The 20,011-nt window shown below is 47.3% G+C and overlaps 2 protein-coding genes across 4 annotated transcripts in view; one reads left to right on the top strand and one right to left on the bottom strand.

Annotated features, from left to right (window-relative positions):
* The window catches only part of LOC144820423 (uncharacterized), an 858,373-nt gene extending 853,360 nt beyond the window's left edge, over positions 1 to 5,013 (top strand). For all 3 annotated transcript variants that reach the window (XR_013607811.1, XR_013607785.1, XM_078677936.1), the window contains one exon: positions 4,779 to 5,013. The gene's annotated coding sequence lies outside the window, so the exon portion shown is untranslated. The remainder of the gene's footprint in view (positions 1 to 4,778) is intronic.
* SHANK3 (SH3 and multiple ankyrin repeat domains 3) overlaps positions 1 to 20,011 on the bottom strand; it is a 2,381,185-nt gene that overhangs the window by 538,022 nt on the left and 1,823,152 nt on the right. The gene's annotated exons all lie outside the window — the stretch shown is intronic.

The raw sequence follows: 20,011 nt of genomic DNA, 5'->3' as shown, positions 1-20,011 counted from the left end.
AGTATTCCAAGGATATATTTAAATCGGAGTGTCAGCACCATTATATCTGTCTGAATCCTGCCCCACAACAAGTGCATTAGTTTCCCCCATTTTAGAAAGTCTCTTTGCATTTGACCAATGAGAATGTCCATACTGTCACCATCGCATTAAAGTTGCAGCTTACTAGGATGGCCGGGTATTTTGGTTTAGTCTGCACCCATACAACTGGCAGGCCTGCTAAGGATGCAAACACAGTGAATTTCATCATGGGGAGTGCTTCGTCTTTTACTCCACATGGTTTTGTAACCTGACAACATGGAGAAGTCTGAAATTGTTGACATCAGTGCTGGTACAGATGACTTAAGTGATAGAGTTAGTAGGATATTGCCAGCATGAACTTTAGATCTGCCGCCGGGAATATACCACTGACCTCCGATTCTCGGATTGCGATTGCTTATGGTTCCAGATCCGAAAGAGTAAAGGTGAGAAGGGACAGCCCTGAGGGTGCAGTGTTGTATATTAATGATATCAGGTAAGAAGCTGTTGCAGCTCACAGAGGCAGTCAGTTTATGATATAACCAGCTTGAAATGTTGATACATTTTTGGTCTATTCCCATCCTAGATATGGTCCAGAAGAGGTAACACCCCTCAACCCTATCAAAAACCTTTTCAGCATCCATTAGGTAGCTAGCTTTTCATCATTGTCATGCCTAGTATGCCACTGTAGCTGTAAGACTATGCAGATAAGATTGAAAAAAATAAAAGTAGCTTGTCTCCTTTCTGGTGAAGAATTGGCTTGGTAGTTTGGTCTGCCCTGTTCCCATGATGCACTGGGCCAGGGACAGACTAATTTGCATATAGCCAGGTTCTGAGCTGGGATGGGGCAGTGAGCTAAATAACGGTGATGGATCAAGGCCTGATCTTTGGACTGGGTAAGAGTGGTCTGCTTAATTCAGACACTCTGTTCATCACCACCCCCTTTTCTGAATAGTATGCCACTGTAGCTGTAAGACTATGCAGATAAGATTGTGATGAACAGCCTGGCACACACCTGACTTCAGTTGTGTTGATTAGAGATAGAATGCATCTCCTCAGCCTATTGGCGAGGACATTAGCTAGGATCTACATGTCACTATTAGTTAATGGGATTGGCTGGAAGTTTCAACAAAATAATGGGTCCTTACCTGGTTTAGGAATCAGAGAGATTAACGCTCTTTTGAACGCACGCCATAGGCCTCCAGTTTCTGAGGCCACCTGGAAGAGTTTTCCCTGTATGGGGATTGAGATTGATACTGTAATCTTATAGCACTGTAGTGGAAAGCCATTAACTCCCACAGCTTATCCAGTTGGCATTTTTTATCACCTCAGTTGTTTCTTCATCAGCGATGGCTCTATTCATTTCTTATCTTGCAGTCACTGTCAACTTCGGTCTGTGGAGTTTACTCATACACTCATTTTCCTCAATCTCGCCAGGAGTGCCTTCTGAAGTGTATAATGAATAAATGAAGGAGACGAACTCCCTTGTTATGTCTAATGGGCGGGTAAGTAGGTCGTTCAGTGATTCATAGATCGACAAGCGGCTATCAGAGCTTCTCTCTGTTTGAGCTGCATCGCCAATAATGCGCTTGCTTTCCCGCCATGTTAATAGGGACTGCCTCTTATGTGATGAAGAGCTTTTTCAGCCTGATTCTTATAGATGGTATTCAGTTCGTACTTTCTGGTGCCAAGATTGTGCAGGACTTGGGAATCCGAAGTTCTCTGATGTGAGACTTGGAGTTGTGAAATCATGTTGCCATGCTCGACTTTCTTTTCTGCTGCCCGTTTGTGTGATGAGGTGGAATCACTCAGCATCATGCCTCTTAGGTATTCTTTTCTAGCTGCCCATAATGACTGCTGGGAGGAAACAAAATTCTCATTCAAGCCGAGGAATTCCTTAAGTCAGATATCAACTTCCTTTTTTCTGGTAGCTTATATTGCAAGATGTCCATCCTCTAATCCTTCGTAACTTGATCTCTTAATCCGTAGATTGAGTGGGTAAGATTGGAGAGTCATGGGAAATACTTCTGACTTCTACATTGCAATCTTGTACTGCCTGGAAAAGAGTAGAATGTAGGAGGAAGTAATGTATTCTTCTTTCTGCCCCATGTGGCCAGGAAAGATATGTATGCGCCCTGTCCATAGAGGTTAACTGTCTCCAAAGTTCAACAAGAAAATGATCAGTCATAAGGTCTTTAAGTTAACTCCTGTCGTTACTTTGCAGATTGGGGGGGTCAAGTGCAGGAATGTATCGGCTTTGACCCCAGGTTCCAGTTGCCATCGATGATTACTGATTGCTGGACAGATTCTGTTAAATCTTAAAAAAAGACTGTTGACTTCATGGCATTAGGGGCATTAACTGAGCCTATTGTTGAGTGGTTATAGATATGCAGTTTGGCAAACACATTAACCTGCACCGGGTGTGTAGATTTCTTCTATGTCTTGACTGGGAGTTTTTTTTATGTAAAAGGAAAGCCACTCAATTTTTCCTGTACAGTTGTGATCCAGTGGCAGAGACGCTAGCCTCAGATTGGCTGTAGGAGGCAGAGGTCACTTTTCCTACCCACTATCTCTTAAGTTTTTCAGACTCCAGTAGTGACAGGTAGGTCTCTTTGTGTTATAACTATGTCTGTTGTTATATGGGCAAGTGAACCCAGAACCTTTTTCCTTTTAAAGTTGTGTATCAAGCCATTCACATTTGAAGACTGTATTGAAAGTCCACTATTTTCATGTATCCTGAAAATGCTCATTGAAGAGATTTCAGATGGTGTATCGATGAACACTTGCAGTGAGGGGTTTGGGGTATTATTACACTGATTACATGTAAGATCTCAGTTGTACGATATTGTGATTGAAAGGAGTAGAAATAGTTGGATCAGTAACAATCCACATTGCACTCAAATTTTATATGGGCTTGTAGTGTGTTTGTAGGTCTATATATGACATTTTCCTAGGCAAAATTGTGGGTTGATGTCAGGGTGGCGGATGTATGACATTACAACGCATGCTTTTACCACGCATGCCTTTACAACGCGGTTTTTACAACGCAAACTTTTACAACGCATAGCGCTTTGGGGTGCTGGATAGTGAATAGTTGAATTTACTATTCCAACTCCAGTCCCCGTGGACACTAGGGAAGGTGTTGGATAGTAAATTAAACTTATTCCCTATCCTAGTGCACCCCCCAGCGCAATGCGTTGTAATGGTTTGCGTTGTAAAAGTTGCGTCGTAAAGGCACTGCGTGGTAAAAGTTGCGTTGTAAAGGATGTCTCCCCAGGGTGGCAATTACATTTTGAGAGGTGATCATGATTCATCCCTAGGGCGAGACGTCGGAAGCGCCGGAGGGACTCGGCAGCGGTGACTCACATCTAGGAGTTTCCAAGACGGACTCGTGATCTTTGACACGCCGTCGTTCTGATGCTCGATGGTATATTTACAACTTTCGAGCTTAAGGTCCCATATGAAAAAATGGAGGATTGAGAATAGAGACCCAACCATTTGCCCTGACGAAATTGCCAATGACAAGGCAATGAAACATGTCGGTCCAGTCATAAATATGAATGGTATCAATTTAACCATTTTTTAGAAGGTGAAGTTTGGCAGCATCAGAATAAAAACGACTCAGCCAGCCAAACCTCACCATTTTATATTTGTTGGTGTTGGGTGTAGGTACTTGTCAACTTTTTCTTGAGCACGCCTCTCTGTCCTACTAGGTAGTGTATTTGTACACTCCCTGTCTGTTTCTCTATTCTGTCTTGTGCATATTCTTTCTGCACTTTTTCATCCTCCCAGCAAGGAAAGTAACCGATGATGAGAAGTGGGTAGACCGGCCATTTATAAACCGGGAACCCCCTCGGGTGTTACGTCCGTGAGGTACTTTCCTTGCTTTCACACATATTTTCTTTATGTGATGTATCCTGTGCACGTCCTGTTTGTATAACTTAGGGCATGTCCGGACCTGTAACACAGCATTGGTTTAATTTAACCTTCTCTTGGTGAGCCAATATGAGGTATGGCCCCTTTAGTTACATAGTCTGAGATCTATATCATGCAGGCTGAATAGGGCTTTTTGTTTCTGATTCGTTGAGTGGGGGGCTGCCCTATATAGCCTTTCTTCCCCCTTACATCCCCTTTTGATTGATTCATCCCTATCTCAGGCAGAAAGCCTTGACATCACAAATTATATGCCCAGCTTTTCTCCATCAGTTGTGGATTTATCAGAGATAATGGCAGGATGGTGTGATTGCTCATATTCAGTGATGGAGTCTCACTATCAAGGACTGGTCTAGGTGCTCCAAAAGAATTACGTGCTCTTGTGGGTCAAAAACTGCCTAGTTCTGCCATGTATTGTCACTAGCGTCACTGCTGAAGCCAGCAATCTGTATCAGAGTTCTTTTTGTCTGAGTAAAGGCCAAGAATGTCTCCTCGTTCAGCTAGTTTCATAAGAAAAGTCCACAGCTGGTATTTTGTGGTCCTTGAAAGAAAAGGGGCCATGTTTTAGGGCGGTCAATCATGCTTGTTGATGTCAAAGGAGAACCATTATTATAGTTCTGGATGTGCCCTTCATGCCATTCCATTTTGGGTTGAGCCTGTGTGCTCTTTGAAATTATAATGGGGTTATGAATTCGTGTTTGAGAAGTTGTAGAAAGAAAGCCAAGAGAACGCAAACAATATCATTTTTATCCTCATTGTTAGGAACCCTCATATGTGTGAACATTGCCTCTGTAGCTTCTGTTCTCTAAATCTGGGAATTTGTTTTGCAGATTCCATAGCTGCGATCCCCAGCCCAGAGCATTGTCCACCCTCTTCTTCAATGCTTCTACTCGTCTTTCTGTTTGCCTCAGTTGTGTACTGCAGGAAGCCTTGCTTAAAACTGTGAATCATTATATTTGTACAGGCCTCCTCCTGCAGGAAACCAGATGACCTCCGACTGTGGAGATTTGTGTAAATATAATGCCTATGTTTTCAGTTCTCAGTCGGTCATAGCACTATCTTGAAATAAATGTAGATTTGGATATTACCTGAGAAAAGTGTTGCTTTTTTCTTCTAAAGTTGCATTCTAAACATCAACATATTGGTGTAAAAAGCTTTCAAATCTTTTGACTGTTCACCCACCTCACCCACAACCACTGCACCCAATGGATCCAGGCCCCAGTAGACCTTGACCAACTGGACTACCCTCACCTCTGATGAAACCCTCATGAAGAGCATCGACTCTGGCACTCCTCAGACTCCTGCCCTCACCACATCTTAAACAGAGCCGGCAACTCCAGCGCTCCTGAACTCTGCAACACCATCAACTGCTCCATCGAGTCCGTAACATTCCCAGAAGGCTGGAAGAATGAAGAGATCACTCCCCTTCTGAAGAAACTTTCTGCCTACCTGACGGACCTCAAGAACTACAGACTCATCTCTCTACTCCCCTTCCCAGCCAAAGTCATTGAGAAAGCCATCAGCGCCCAACTCTCTGAGTTTGCCAAAACGAACAACTACGTGGACCTCTCCCAATCGGGCTTCAGAAGCTATTACAGCACTAAGACCGCTCTCCTCGCCGATAGAGATGACATCCGCACCCTCCTCGATCAAGGCGAGACTGCAGCCCTCATCCTCCTGGATCCTCCTGGATCTCTTGGCCGCCTTGGACACTGTTTCCCACCACACCCTCTGCACAAGACTCCACAACGCTGGCATCCGTGACAAAGACCTCAAATGGATCCGTTCCTACTTCACCGGCCGAATGCAGAGAGTCATACGTCCACCATCCAAATCAGAACCCACAGAGACCAGCTGCGGAGTGCCTCAGGGATCCTCCCTGAGCCCCACCCACTTCAACATCTACATGGCGAAGCCACAAACTCAACATTGCCTCCTACACTGATGTCACCCAGCTGATTCTCTCCTTCACAGATGAACCCACAGCTGCCAAGAGCAACTTCCATGACAGGATGAAGGCCGTCGCCACCTGATGAAGGACAGCTGCCTCAAGCTTAACTCAGACAAGACCGAAGTCCTCATCCTGGGCTTCTCCCCCTCTGCCTGGGACGACACTTGGTGGGTGACAGCGCTCGGACTGTCCTCCCATGGACCACGCATGAAACCTCTGCATCATCCTGGACTCCTCACTCTCAATGAATCGCCAAATCAACACTGTCATGAAGTGGAGCGTTGCTTCCACACGCTCCACCTCCTTCGTAAGATCTTCAATTGGATCCCGCGGAGTCCAGTAAAACATCACCCATGCACCCGTCAGCAGCAGGCTCGTCTACGGCAATGCACTCTACGCCGGCACCACCCAGAACCTCCAAAAGAAACTGCAGGCCATCCAGAACGCCTCTGCCAGACTCATCCTGAACATCCCACGCCCCAACCACATCACGGACCACCTGAGAGACCTTCACTGGCTACCTGTCAACAAGAGAATCACCTTCAAGCTTCTCACATGCACCTACAAAGCCCTCCACACCACCAGACCTGCATACCTCAACCATGCTGCTCCTTCTACTCCTCTACCAGACATCTTAGCTCTGCCCATCTGGTCCTGGCCACCGTCCCACGGACCAGCAAGACCACGGCTGGAGGATTATCCTTATTCTACCTCACTTCAAAGACCTGGAACTCCCTGCCTCTGCACCTCAGGCAATTACCATACTTGCCTTAATTCAGAAAGGACCTCAAGACCTGGCTCTTCGACTCAACCGCAGATTCTGCCCCCTCCCCTTCTCCCCCCAGTGCCTTGACCCTCATGGGTGAGTAGTCACACTTTATAAGTCCCTGATTGATTGATTGATTGAGTGGTGTGATCCACAATGTTGCCTAATCCTTTCAAAAAGGTGTCCATGGTGATTTCAGACATAGTGCACACATCTGGTCTTGCTGAGATTGCTTATGACCATTTTGGATAGCCTCAGAGAATAATAATTCTCCTCAGAGAATAATAATAGCCTGGATCATTTATTTTTAGACATTTGCAACTACTTGGAGTAGAGAAGTGTTTATGAGTATTACTCATCCAGTCCCCAAGCCTCTGTACACCGACAGTACTAGAAAAGAAATGTGCAGTTTGTTATTTCAGCCAACAGGTGGAAGGGTAGCTTAATTCAGCATACTCATTTCAGTCAAACTGTATACAGTGATGATGGCCACGTCATCAACTATCACCCATCCCAAATACCAAATGGTGTCTCCAGAGACCCGGTGACCGGTTAACATAGTACCGATAGGGCAGAGGTTAAACTAAAATATACCCTTTGTTCTGCAATGAGTTTTTCAAGAATGTGACCGTTTGGGAGAAAGAATCCGGGTCCATGTGAAGATAACTTCAAATGATGGTCCTAGAAGCGACACAGCTTTATGACGCTGTCAAAAGCACCAGCAGTTCTCCGCAAATTCTTGAGCTCCCTGCACGTGCTCTCAGCTGGGATGTCATCCAAGAGTCCAAAGGGGTAGATAGGTTACCCTGCGACGATATTGCTGCAGGCTGAGCTGGGACAGCCAGGTACTGGGAGCAGCACGCTCTGCATCAGCCACAATTCCTCTGTGCGCAGCATACAGAATATTGACTTGTGGGAGCTTTTTAATATATGCTAGGGGCTAACCCACATGGAGCTCTTTAGAAGGCGCCCCCCTCCATTGCAGCCAGGCCTTGCCCCTTTATAGATCGTATACATGAATACTTGATTTCAGTACAAGTGAAAAATGCACCGCAATTGGTCATATAATTCTCATGTCTTGGTGTTGATATCCTCCTATCTAGTAGATTAAAATGTCTGCCTCCCATGGCAGTCTGTAAATAATGCACACTATTCGTGATTAGATCTACTGAGATCTAAGTTGCCAGATATAGTCAAGCATAGTCATACCTTACCAGGCAGAACCAACAACAAAGTACTGTAAAACGCATGCGTTCTATATCTCACTCCTCTTTTTCCCATCACACGCGTGGGCGAGCGACCTAGAACAAGATAAACATACCATTCTTGCCAATCATGCAGGATACCAAAACACAACCACACAGACCCTCTTGACGCACTCTCTCAATGTAAACATTGCTACTTGCAAGCTAATGCACGTTGGTTCCTCATCTCATCAAGGGTCTGAAACACTATACAACGGCATGTACAATACAATTATAGACAATCGTTTTTCTATTACTGACTCTTTAGTCAATTTTAAAATGTTCCAATTCACTTCCTTGACCTCAGGCATTATTTTGAATGTCGTAGATATGTTCTTAGCCAGCAGTATTACAGAATAAATCCCTTTGCCTTGTTCTCCATCCTCTGTGAAGTAAACCCCATCGCCCTTTTGCCAGCCACTAAAGTTCTTGAGTAGCAGAGATGAATGAGTCCAGTAAACCACTCTTTTTGTAGGTTTCTTGGGGAAAAGCATTGTAATGAACCATTAACCTGAAATATCAGATTGATACTCAGCCTTGTGGCCAACTTGCACTGTGTTTAAGAACAAATAATTAATGGTGGACTTTGTTTGATATTGTCTACAAAGTTCACCTTCCGCTGGACCTTCAGGAACCCTATCATCACCTTGATAGCCAAGACTGCACTTACTTGGCCAATGATGTGTGGCAGGCAACTCCAAAGGCTTATCTCTTGATACACCTTTGCCCACATGCCCGGGACTGTTTGAATGTTGGCTGTTAGGGAGACAAATTATAAAGTGCTACAGTTTTAGTTCTCTCTTAAATGGAGACGTGTGCTATTTTTCCATGACGACCATTACTACTGCCTCACACAGCTGCAGCATAGCGAGCTTCTGTTCCTTTAGGGGAACTCTCTAAGTCAGTTAGTGCCTTCTCCGTTTGCCATTCACTTCTGAAATCAAAGGTACCCTCGCACCACAAGACAACAGGCACTTTGCTTTTGTATGTTTTTTCCACTGAATGCAGACCTTGTAGAAGTCCTCCTTTCACCATAGCCAGATCAGCAGCTATGGGTTTGTCCTCTCGGTTTCCTTTTTGACATACCTGCAAGTTGGGAGATGGGTTCTTGGTTTAGGTCCTGCAAGCTGCAGTATTCATGTTGCAAGGGCTATAACGGTGCAGCCACTGACATCGGGACATAGAATGGCTACTGAAAGATATGGGTGTGTGGTGTGGAGATGTGCGAGCGAGGGACAGGCATCATCAGAAATCACTAATTGTAGCTGATGAGGTGAACTTTTCTCATTGCTGGCATGAGTATTAGACACATCAATATTATTTTTCACAGCAGTTTCTGTAGATTCCCGCACAAGTTTGAAAAAATTTCGAGCTATTTTTATATTGGCTCCGATGAACACCGATTTACAATCTCTGAATACATGGAGTCAGTTGAATATTACATACTGAGAAGAGATGGAGTCTGGGAATCGAGTTAGCAAGTTCATTATGAGCAAGTGGGTCTTTAGCAGAGCAGTGTATGGAAGGTATCCATGGGAGTTTTCTGCAATAGCTTTCAGGGCGCAAAAGGTCCAAAGGAGATCTCTGTGTGTTCTCCACCGAATTTTAAGGAAACATTAGCACAATCTCATGCACGGGTCCAAATTCCGGTGGTGCCCGAGGAAGGTCCTGGATTGTTGCATGTTTGATGATTAGCTATCTTAACTGAATGTCTAAGTGTAACATATATAAAATACCTGAACTGGTAAGCTTTTGGCATTCCAAATGTCATCAAAACACAACTGTGTGCATAAATTAAGGATCACTTAATATCCTATGGAAAGAGGTGAGGGAAGCACAGGAAGAGGTAAAGTTGTCTCCATTCAACTCCTGCGCATAGCACCAAAGGCCAAACAGAAAAAGTGCTTTTCAACCGCAGCAAAGGTAAACTAGTGCATCCGAACTCACAAGCCTAAAAGTCTACACATTCAGCATATCACATTTAATTTTTCACAGTGCTGTGAACTTTCCCCCTTAACAAACGAACACACAAAACATTTACATTAAAAAAGAAAGACAATGGACAACAAGATAAAGAATATATTCTACAGAACAATAAACTCAAGCAGAACAGCCAAACTAATTTAACAGACAATCCTTGAACTGCCCATGAACACGAGAAAACCTTGAACGTCTTCTAGCAGAACCAACCATCCATACTTCCAGCACTAACAGCTCCATTACATCACCCTCTTTCCTTATTGTTCTTGCATGTCTCAGTACTTTCATAGCCGCAAACTCACATGTTTTAACATACTTTCTGCAAGCAAAAACCAGTATACCTTTAACTTGGCAATGCTTCAGGTATCACTTCAATGCACCTTTCGTCATATCTCTATCAACTCCTAAACTGGAAGATAGATTTCAGCGGTACTGGACATAAACTTGTCAGGGCATTCCTTCTATGCAACAATTTAAAACCCTACCATGACTGGAGCAGTCCGACAGGACCACAAAATGAACTGCACATGCTGCTCAAGGGACACATCATCAGCCATGGACCATTTGACACACCTCGCTTAGAATCAGTTGACCTTCTCTACAACTCTGTTGGCATGTGGATGGTTAAGAGCGGTACATCAGGTTGAAAACGTTGTATTTTCAATAACATAAAGATGAGTCTGTCACCTTGAAGCACCATTACCTCTAACATACCATCAAACAGCTTGAGCATAACTTGCTGACGCATGACAGGCAGAGATGCTCAACCAAGAGCAATGCTATGAAGTAGAATGATGTTTCTGGAGAGAAAAATGCACTCAAGACAGGTGGTTCTGCAATCCTTTTTATTGGTACCTAGCTTTGAGAACCAATGTGGAAAATACATTGGCAGTTTGTTGTGGCTGTGAGTGTTTGATCATAACCAGAGGGTAGCAGTTCACACAGATCTTATAATTTAGAGTGAATTATTATAACAAACACTTGGTACAAAAAAATAGGAATAACAATTACACCTAGAAATATGAATCATGACTATGATCTTGGGTACAACCCAAATATAATAGCAACATAGATGGTACAGAGGTGTTATACAGTATAAATTACCACACAGACAGCCAACATTTTCTTCATTCTGACAAAGAATCATTAATAAATTATGATGTCTCTGATGTCCAAACCCACACTCTGACACCACATGTTCAATCAATCAGGTGTTTGTATAGTGCGACTACTCGCCCGTGAGGGTCTCAAGGTGCTGAGGGGAGGGGGCTGCTTGTCTGTCTGGGTTGAGTCGAAGATCCAAGGGGCATATTAGCAAGAACCTCGTGAAAATTATAGCCGTTTTAGCGGCAGGAAACTGCCGCTAAAATGGCGATAATGGGCTTGCTAATATGGACTTTGTGACTGCTCCCCAATGAAACACTCTTTTTTTGAGACAGTTCATGCATTGTATATTGATTGACCTCCTGATATCTTTTGTTCTTTCATTGCTTTAGGGGATGATATCAGTGGACGGTCATTAAACATTTCCCCTGTGACCTCCTTTGTTGTTTACTTGGGTGTTGATGGCCTTCTCGATAACCTTGGCTGGGAAGGGGAGGAGGGAGATGCGTCCGAAGTTCTTGAGGTCAGTTCGGTCAGCTGACGGTTTCCTCAGCAGAGGGTTGATCTCAGCGTGTTTCCAGTCGTCTGGGTAGGTGGTGTTTTCGATGGAGCAGATGATGGTGCAGCGGAGCTGGGGGGCGATGGAGGCGGCTGCTCTGTGGAAGATGTGGTACAGGCAAGGATCTGATGGGGCTCCTAAATGGATGCTTTTCATGGTCTTGAGTGTATCGTTGGTGGTGAGTGGAGTTCAGATGAGCACAATCTGTTGAGGTGCAGTGTGGTTGCGTGCAGTGGTGATGGGCGTAGTGGTGGGATCTGCCTGATTTTCTGGGTGAAGAAGGTGCAGACTTTGCTGCAGAGGTTTTGGGAGGGTGGGACGTCTGTAGTCTCGTCGTTGGGCAAGGCAAACTCCTTGACGATGGCAAAGAGTTTTTTGCGGTTGTGTGCATTGGCGTCTATTCTGTCTTGGAGGTCCGTTTCCTTTGTGGCTTTGAGGAGAAGGTGGTTGTTGTGGATGGTGGATTTGAAGGTTGCATGGGTTGCCGGGGTTTTGTTGTTCCTCCAGCTCTTCTCAAGTCATCTGCCAGGTGTATCTGGACTTGTGGAAGGCAGGAGTGAACCAGCTGGCTTTTTTGGAATGTTGTTAGCCAGGTGTCTTCTTGAAGGGTGCCAGGGTGTTGGCGCAGTTAGAGAGCCATCGGTGAAGGTTGCTTGATGCGGAGTTGGCGTCTTATGCTGTTGGCGGGGTGGTCGTGCCAAGGAGGTCAACAAGACGCTCTTCGGTGGCCTTGTTCAGGCGAGAGCGGGGGGAGGGGGCGATGAGGGCAGTGGTATACAGTGGGTGTGGTGAAGGCAAGATGTATGCAGTGGTGTTCGTTCCAGAGGAGCTTGGAGGTGTGGCTGTAGGTGGTTGGCATGGGCACTTAATTGTCAATACCAGTTATTATGACAGTTTGCTACATGGTGGCGATGTTTGTATAATTTAGAAATTAGCAGAACAACAGTAGTTTATGAATTCGATACAGATTGAAAATGACTAATACCTGCTGCCCAATTATTCTTATAGCTTTGGGGGCCTGGAATAGTCTGAATTGTTGCACTTGTAGGATTGTGATGGTAAGTACTTGTGTTGGTGCTGCCACGGGCACAAGAGCATAAAAAAATATTTCTCATATTTGTTTTAATTTGATTTTGTCAGTGCAAGCTCTCAAGGTCTTAAAATGTTGGTAAACATTCACACATTGATCAGACAGGAAAACTATTTAAGCAAATATGTTGAAAAATTATGTTTTTAAGTTGCAACTAAATATGTATAAACAAAAAGTGTTAAATAGTAATAATGGGAGGTTCTTATTAAAAAAAGAGGTATACAGCATCGACGAACACACCAACCAAAAGGCAAATAAAAGCTCAGGAGTGGCCTGTGTGGTGGCCATTTGCAAAGGTCCTTGCAGTCATGCAAATTACAACTGGGTCGTTCATGTATCCAAGGATTTATACACAGAAGGCTGAATGACCGAGAGTCAAGGTTTTGAACTCCACCCTTTAGCACACATGCAGCCATCACAACAGTCAATCCGGGGTGTAACACAGACACTTGCAGCACCAACAGGGACTCCAGTGGGCTCCCAACCCTTCAAGGAGAGCCCCATTCAGCTCAAGGTCAATGAATATCTGTGAGATATGGGAGACTTGGGCCCATCATCACATTCTGCAGGTGGGGCCATCCTTTTGTGTTATGCCACTGCCTTCAATGGATAGGTATAGAGTGCTGACACTTGTTGTGGTAGCTGCTCAGGTGACTCGCAGGATTGTGGACTACATGCAAGCGATAAGGCATCTTCATGGCCGGTACAAGATAAAGGCCAACGCAGCTGCGTATCCTTGTCGAGGTAAGTGTTTATATCTCTGGAGCTTTGTTCAGAAGCGTGACTCAACACTTTCAGGTGACGATGAATCACATTTCCGTGTGACCTGATTTGGAGCTCTAATTAGCTTTAAAAAGAAAGCTAAGGGTGTTATGTGTTCTTTGGAAGTGAAATGCGAAACCCTTCAGAACATGGGGAAGCATAAGGGAAAAAAGACATTGGGCCTCGTTTGTGGACCGTACAAATAAAACAAATAGTGAATTGCTGTCGCTTCATAACCAGATTATAAAATGTGAGAAAAGTGCTAAATTCTGCCCTGCGTATGTTTACATTTTAAGATACGTCATACTTGGGTATTATCGGAATAGCGATGAAAGTTCTACATTGAAGGACCTCTCACAACCACACAACAGGTGGATACCCCATTATAAAAAATGCAAGACTGCACAGTGCAACACGCCCAGCCCATGGCATACTGCAGCTGCTGAAACAACCCCTGCAAGGCACATGCAATATTCTATTTTCCAGAGATAAAAGTTGATAATCCTCACCTCCACTGACACCCGAGCTATAGCGTGCACCATATGGAAGAGACCACTGGGTTCCAAGATGGAGAAGCCCAGAAATAGCAGGGTAAGGCCAGCCATGCAGCATTGCCTTTACCAGCCTACAAGGGCAGCTGAGGTCAGAAATGGTGACTGTTTTACCGCTTTGCGCAGTTCCACGTAACGCAGGTATGCGAACTCCACCCAGGCTTAGTGATAATATGCTCCCTGGCTTGCGTAGCAGTATTTTAGCAGCAACTTTCTCTGGAATTTATGACAGGCAGGAATATATGAAATTGTCCAATTTCTTGGAACAACTTCGGGGTTAGGCAGGGCAGCCATGCAGATTTAAGAGTTTTGGAATGTGAGGTCCATGAATGCAGAGTTGATCACACTTTGATCTAAAGAGCCCACTATCAGAGGAAGCAAAGCCTCTCGTGTGTAAGGGGCTCTTAGGGTATGTGGACCTAACATACCATGTGTATTTGTAAAGCGCACGTTCACCCCTAACGGGGTATCTTGGGGCTAAATACAAGATGTTTTATTGTTACCCAACTCAATGGTACTCATTTCATCGACCTCTGATGGATGAAAGGCTGAGTGGACCCGCAGGGTCCAGAACCTGTGACCATGAGGTCGAACACAGGCCCCTGCAGTGGACGCATTAGTCAACTGAGCGACCAGACCCGGTTACATTGGCTTGCCAAGAGGCTTTGCATAGTGTCACTCAACTTCTATGCATGCGAGGTGAGACCAGAAGGTGTATGTGATGAGAAGGAAGGGCATCAGTAGCATCCCCAGATTCAGTAGGGTAACAATTGAATAGTAACTTCTTGATTTATCATAGCTCTTACCATTGATTTCTATATAATTGCATTCAATTTCACATTTTTACAGTTCCATTTCGCAGTTACGTTGTAGTTGTGTGGGTTAAGTGATTTGCTCAGAATCACAGGATTTTCTATCAAATGCTCTTTGTGGCCTGCACGACAAAGACTGGCGCCCTGAGTCCGGGACAGCAAGCTTAAACTGTGACATGTTCAGCTGGACAAAGACATTGGCGCCCTGGGTGCGGGTCAGCAAGCTAAAATTCCGAAATGTTCAGCTTAGCGAAGACACTGGTGCCCTGGATGTGTGGGCAGCAATATAAAACTGTGAAATGTTCAGCTGAACGAAGACACTGGTGTCCTGGGTGTAGAGCAGCAAGCTAAAACTCTGAAATGATCCGCGGAACAAACACACTGATGCCCTGGGTGGGGGCAGCAATTTAAAACTGTGAAATGTTCAGCTGGACGAAGACACTGGCACCCTGGGTGTGGGCAGCAATATAAAGCTCTGAAATGTTCCGCTGGACAAAGACACTGGCGGCCTGGGTGCGATGTTGGACGCAAATACTGGTGCCCTGACTGCAGGGCAGCAAACTAAAACTGTGACCTGGTCAGCTGGACGAAGATACTGGCGCCCTAATTGCGGGGCAACAAGCTAAAACTATCAGATGTTCAGCTGTATGAAGACACTGGCACTCCAGGTGCGGGGAGGCACGCTAAAACTCTGAAATGTTCAGCTGGACGAAGACACTGGTGCCATGTGTGCGGGGCAACAAACTAAAACTGTGAAATGTTCAGCTGGACAAAGACATTGGCACTCCAGGTGCGGGGAAGCACGCTAAAATTGTGAAATGTTCCGCTGGATAAAGACTCTGGTGCCCTGGGTGCAGGGGCAGCAAGCTAAAACTCTGAAATAATCCGCTGGACGAAGACACTGGCACCCTGGTTACGGGGCAGCAATTTAAAACGGTGAAATGTTCAGCTCACAGAAGACACTGGTGCCCTGGGCGCAGGGTTGACAGAAGACACTGGTGCCCTGGGTGCAGGGTTGACAGAAGACACTGGTGCCCTGGGTGCAGGGTTGACAGAAGACACTGGTGCCCTGGGTGCAGGGTTGACAGAAGACACTGGTGTCACGGGTGCAGGGTTGACAGAAGACACTGGTGCCCTGGGTGCAGGGTTGACAGAAGACACTGGTGTCCTGGGTGCAGGGTTGACAGAAGACACTGGTGCCCTGGGTGCAGGGTTGACAGAAGATACTGGTGCCCTGGGTGCAGGGTTGACAGTAGACACTGGTGCCCTGGGTGCAGGGTTGACAGTAGACACTGGTGTCCTGGGTGCAGGGTTGACAGAAGACACTGGTGCCTTGGGTGCAGGGTTGACAGTAGACACTGGTGCCCTGGGTGCAGGGTTGACAGAAGACACTGGTGCCATGTGTGCAGGGTTGACAGAAGACACTGGTGTCCTGGGTGCAGGGTTGACAGAAGACACTGGTGCCCTGGGTGCAGGGTTGACAGTAGACACTGGTGCCCTGGGTGCAGGGTTGACAGAAGACACTGGTGCCCTGGGTGCAGGGTTGACAGTAGACACTGGTGTCCTGGGTGCAGGGTTGACAGAAGACACTGGTGCCATGTGTGCAGGGTTGACAGAAGACACTGGTGCCCTGGGTGCCGGGTTGACAGAAGCCACTGGTGCCATGGTTGCGCGGTTGACAGAAGACACTGGTGCCCTGGGTGCCGGGTTGACAGAAGACACTGGTGCCATGTGTGCGGGGCAGCAAGCTGAAACTCTGGACTGTTTAGCTGGTCAAAGACACTGGCACCCTAGGTGTGGGTCAGCGGGCTACAACTGTGAAATGTTCCTCTGGACGAAGACACTCTCGCCCTGGCTGCGAGGCAGGAAGCTAAAACTGTGAGATGTTCCACTGGACAAAGACACTGGCGCCCTGGGTGTGAAGTTGGACAAAGACACTGGCACCCTGATTGCAGGGCAGCAAGCTAAAACTGTGATCTGTTCAGCTGACGCAGACACTGGCACGCTAGGTACGGGGCAGCAAGCTAAAATTGTGAAATGTTCAGCTGGACGAAGACTCTGGCGCCCTGGGTGCGAAGTTGGACTAAGACTCTGGCGCCCTGGGTGCGAAGTTGGACGAAGACTCTGGCGCCCTGGGTGCGAAGTTGGACGAAGACTCTGGCGCCCTGGGTGCGAAGTTGGATGAAGACACTCTCGCCCTGGCTGCGGGGCAGGAAGCTAAAACTGTGAGATGTTCCACTGGACAAAGACACTGGCGCACTGGGTGTGAAGTTGGAAAAAGACACTGGCACCCTGATTGCAGGGCAGCAAGCTAAAACTGTGATCTGTTCAGCTGACGAAGACACTGGCACGCTAGGTACGGGGCAGCAAGCTAAAATTGTGAAATGTTCAGCTGGACGAAGACTCTGGCGCCCTGGGTGCGAAGTCGGACGAAGACTCTGGCGCCCTGGGTGCGAAGTTGGACGAAGACTCTGGCGCCGTGGGTGCGAAGTTGGACGAAGACTCTGGCGCCCTGGGTGCGAAGTTGGACGAAGACACTGGTGCCCTGGGTGCGAGGCAGCAATATAAAGTGATGAAATGTTCAGCTGGACGAAGACACTGGCGCGCTAGGTACAGGGCAGCAAGCTACAACTGTGAAATGTTCTATTGTAGGTCCTCAGGTGGCCAAAACAGGTATGAGTAGAAGATCACCTTCAAATGGACGGAATCTCCAGGTTAAGTACTTGTGTTTCAGATAAAGCTTCAGTCAACACCAGGGACCTCAACTCTGAGTGTCCTGGCTTGTACACTAGTGAGTCTGATTCTCCCCGCCCCCCAGAGCTGCTGAAACCGGGTTTACTGGTAACTTCAGGGTTGGAGATAGTGGGAATTACACAAATCGAACCCTGATGTTTCTCTGACAAATGAGAAATTATAGGGAATACTTGTATTTATGGGTGCAATTCTTCTGGTATTTCCTTATCCTTCCACTGAGTTTCACCCAGATAGTTTGGCTGATTTCAGCAACTAGAATCCCTGGGTGGAACTAACCGGGTCTGTGGATTTACTATTGACCTTGTAATTGTGATAGGGCTGATAACATTTGTAAATGAAGCAAGAGACTTGATGTTGCTGTCGTAGTGCAAGATGGCCTGGTTATGGACTCCTTGTGCACTGCAAGGATCGCATTGTGTACTCTTCAGCGTGGCTTCCTTTGAGCCCAAGCTAGGGCTATTGAGGACTCCCCTCCGAGACTGGCGGGGGCGTGATGAGGTGCGTGGGGGCAGCGGCTTCCCTCATACTGTAGAATACATTGTAGTACGAGCGCTGTTGGGAATGGGCCCGGGGAGGTGGGTGACATCGAGGGACAGTCAGGAGTGGCCTTGTGTGAGGTTCTAGTTTCAGTGCTGGGGCAGTTAGTCGTGTCTGTGGTAAGTACACCTTCTCTGTCCGCTCTTCCACAGGGCTCGAGATGAGGCAGCTGCAGCCGCTGCCTGTCAGCCATGTGATGAATCTCAGCTGGGATTGCCTTGCCTTCTTCTTCCAAATCTCTTTGCTGGGATTCGATTGCGCCGTGCTAGACAGCTCTTTCCCTCTCACTGCGGGGATTTGTAAACTAGTTTGCTCTCCGTTTGCCTGGGATGATTTTTTGCTTCTGAGGATTTAGAACTCAATCTTTGTTTAGTAAAAGAGGGCACACTGTGCATTAGAAGGAATCCTCCCGACGCCTGCTGGCAGCGGCGTGCGGCTGCCTGACGTGCTGGGCTGGAATGTAATTTACCTGGAGAGAGCGTTGACAGTGAGTGAGCGCGAGCCCAGGCGGCGGCGAGTGAGCGCGAGCCCAGACGGCGGCGCGAGAGCGCTTCACCGGGGATGCCCACCTGGGTCACGTCACGCGCTCGAAGGTAAGAATGGGCCGGGAGCGGCGCGAGCCGAGGGGCCCTCCCCGGAGGAGAGACCATTGGTATTCCTGAGCGCTGCCCCGGCCCGCGCTGCCAGACAGGGAGGATGAAGGCTTCGACTCCATCTGCATTGCAATGAGACGAAACATGCTTCCCCAATCCCCACGGGGCATCGGAGGATAGGGGAATGGGAAGGCAGGCGCGCGAGCCGTACGCGGAAGAGGATTGGTCCGCGTGCCCCCGGGGAGCGAAACTGGGAGAAGGGAGGCGAGTGCGCGTGCACAGGAGAAGTGAGAGGATACACGAGTCTCTGCACAGTGCAGTGCAGTGCCCGCGAGGCGGTGAGAAGAGGTGTGAGTCCCTGTGCACAGGGAGATTGTAAGAAGGTGCAAGTCAGGTCTGTGTACAGTGCAGTGAGTGCGAGGCGGTGAGAAGAGGTGTGAGTCCCTATGCACAGGGAGAGTGAAAGGAGGTGCAAATCTGTGTACAGTGCAGTGAGTGCGAGGCGGTGAGAAGAGGCGTGAGTCCCTGTGCACAGGGAGATTGTAAGAAGGTGCAAGTCAGGTCTGAGTACAGTGCAGTGAGTGCGAGGCTGTTTGAAGAGGTGTGAGTCCCTATGCACAGGGAGAGTGAAAGGAGATGCAAATCTGTGTACAGTGCAGTGTCCGCGAGGCGGTGAGAAGAGGTGTGAGTCCCTATGCACAGGGAGAGTGAAAGGAGGTGCAAATCTGTGTACAGTGCAGTGAGTGCGAGGCGGTGAGAAGAGGCGTGAGTCCCTATGCACAGGGAGAGTGAAAGGAGGTGCAAATCTGTGTACAGTGCAGTGAGTGCGAGGCGGTGAGAAGAGGCGTGAGTCCCTATGCACAGGGAGAGTGAAAGGAGGTGCAAATCTGTGTACAGTGCAGTGTCCGCGAGGCGGTGAAAAGAGGCGTGAGTCCCTATGCACAGGGAGAGTGAAAGGAGGTGCAAATCTGTGTACAGTGCAGTGAGTGCGAGGCGGTGAGAAGAGGCGTGAGTCCCTGTGCACAGGGAGATTGTAAGAAGGTGCAAGTCAGGTCTGAGTACAGTGCAGTGAGTGCGAGGCTGTTTGAAGACGTGTGAGTCCCTATGCACAGGGAGAGTGAAAGGAGATGCAAATCTGTGTACAGTGCAGTGTCCGCGAGGCGGTGAGAATAGGTGTGAGTCCCTATGCACAGGGAGAGTGAAAGGAGGTGCAAATCTGTGTACAGTGCAGTGTCCCCGAGGCGGTGAGAAGAGGTGTGAGTGCCTATGCACAGGGAGAGTGAAAGGAGGTGCAAATCTGTGTACAGTGCAGTGAGTGCGAGGCGGTGCGAAGAGGCGTGAGTCCCTATGTACAGGGAGA

The sequence above is a fragment of the Lissotriton helveticus genome, chromosome 1_1 (genome assembly GCF_964261635.1).
Source record: "Lissotriton helveticus chromosome 1_1, aLisHel1.1, whole genome shotgun sequence".
Classification (NCBI taxonomy): domain Eukaryota; kingdom Metazoa; phylum Chordata; class Amphibia; order Caudata; family Salamandridae; genus Lissotriton; species Lissotriton helveticus.
This window is presented reverse-complemented; position numbering and strand designations above follow the sequence as displayed.